Below are 2145 nucleotides of genomic sequence, written 5' to 3'. Positions count from 1 at the left end.
GGGCTGACACCTCTCAAATAGGAAGCGAAATTGTTGGATGTGTATTCCTGCATAATTTGAGAATCAGGCGACAGGACAGGACAACTCCAGGAACCTCAGATAAGCTGTCTAAATTATGTTTAATTTCTGGCCAGTAAATTCTTCATAAGTGTAGGCAAAAGAGGGGGGGTCCTGTACATGACACATTAATCTCCAGTCAAATTGGTGAGTGTTATGATTAAGATATTTTCCTTCTGTTATATAAATATGTATTTATATATAATCATTTTTTAATTTAATATACGGTCCACAAATTTATATATTTACCAGTATTCCTGGTGATACATATTTCATTGGTAATTAATAGGTCCAGAGCAACTTGTGGATATGACAGTGGTAGGTATCGAAGGGGGACATTTTTTGTGACCTAGGTGTCCCAAATTCCTACTTGTCTAACTGATAAATAATAATTATCTGTGTATATCTACTGTTATGTACACAATGATACATTCAGATAAATTGCAATTTTCCACAAATTTAATGTGTGAACACTGGTCTGAATTGTGCAATGTAATCAGGTGTCCTCGAAGGTCAGTTGGTGTATATTGGCCTCAATCCTTAATTTAGAAATTGCTGACACTTTCCTGCTGAAGAATTGGGATAATAGTGAGAAAAACCCTTACAATTCGGCAACAAGGAAGTAACAATAGTCACCAATTCTCTCAGGAGCACACCTTAGCTTAGAGATGCTTACCCATAATGCACAGTAATTTTGCGTTGGCCATCGTAAATTCTAGCTGTAGTGGTAGCATTAGGGTGTGTTTCCAAAAAATAATAATTATGATCCAGTAATTAAATGGCGAGTGTTCAGGATAAATTTTCCATATATTATATATATATATTTGTTTTGTAAAATGTTGTAAACTCAACAGATCCCCCGTCCTTTCTTTTCAAGCCACAAACCATTATACAGTCCACTCAATATCTTGTAATTTACCAACACTATTGGTATTAATTTTATATTGTAATATTTGAGAGGCCCGACTTTGTGAGTGGGAAAATGTGTGTCTCGGAGAGGCTGGTGCAGCCTAGTGTCTCTAAAATCCCAGCTGGCTCTGAGGTACAACTATCACTGGTAAGTACAATCAATTGTTAATTAGTTGTGCCCCCTCAAATTATGTGGATGAAATATATGAGGAAAGTTGGAGGTTGAGGAAGGCCAAGATGTTCTGGAGGTAGACGAAGGTAGTAAAGAGTTGGGGGGGGGGAGGAAGGAATGTCACGAGAAGTGAGATTAGAGGCAGTGTAAAGATAAGCTGGTGAAGAAGGAGGAATGGCAGAGCCAAAGAGACGGAGAAAGAAGGAAACAGAGTAAAGGGAAAGCCTTTAGTTTGACTGTAACAACATATGTTGAGGTACCATCACAGACACAGATGCGTCACATAAGTTCCCAGACACAGGTGCGTTACATAAGTTCCCAGACACAGGTGGGTTACATAAGTTCCCAGACACAGGTGGGTCACATAAGCTCCCAGACACAGGTGTGTCACATAAGTTCCCAGACACAGGTGGGTCACATAAGTTCCCAGACACAGGTGGGTCACATAAGTTCCCAGACCCAGGTGCGTCACATAAGCTCCCAGACACAGGTGCGTCACATAAGTTCCCAGACACAGGTGCGTCACATAAGTTCCCAGACACAGGTGCGTCACCTAAGTTCCCAGACACAGGTGCGTCACATAAGCTCACAGACACAGATGTGTCACCTAAGTTCCCAGATACAGACGCGTCACATAAGCTCCCAGACAGGAATGGAAAATTAGCCTGCGATGGCCGGGAATCGAACCCGGGTCAACTGCTTGGAAGGCAGCTATGCTCACCACTATACCACCATCGCCCTACATCCATTATTTTATGTTTTCATTATTTATAAAACGCAAGAACAAATTTCAACATTCTCTTTCATCATAAAATGTTGTGAGGCTGGTCTTGATCCAGTAGCTTAGTCAGTGGCTCCTTTACGGAGGTCTAGTGGAACACTGTCTTCTGACTACCAACTGAAGTGAAGAGTTAACTGCACAGAACAACCTAAGAAAGTCAACCAGTGAAAAAAGATACAAATGTAGTATATTCAGATTCTTTATTGACAAATAAGATAAGATTTCT

At 40.4% G+C, this 2145-nt stretch overlaps 1 non-coding gene across 1 annotated transcript; it reads right to left on the bottom strand.

Annotated features, from left to right (window-relative positions):
* Window positions 1–1804: 1804 nt before the first annotated feature.
* TRNAG-UCC (transfer RNA glycine (anticodon UCC)) lies at window positions 1805–1876 on the bottom strand. The gene has a single exon. It is a non-coding gene; the product is annotated as a tRNA-Gly (tRNA).
* Between the last annotated feature and the right edge of the window lie 269 nt (window positions 1877–2145).

The sequence above is a fragment of the Cherax quadricarinatus genome, unplaced genomic scaffold, assembly GCF_038502225.1.
Source record: "Cherax quadricarinatus isolate ZL_2023a unplaced genomic scaffold, ASM3850222v1 Contig826, whole genome shotgun sequence".
Lineage (NCBI taxonomy): Eukaryota > Metazoa > Arthropoda > Malacostraca > Decapoda > Parastacidae > Cherax > Cherax quadricarinatus.
This window is presented reverse-complemented; position numbering and strand designations above follow the sequence as displayed.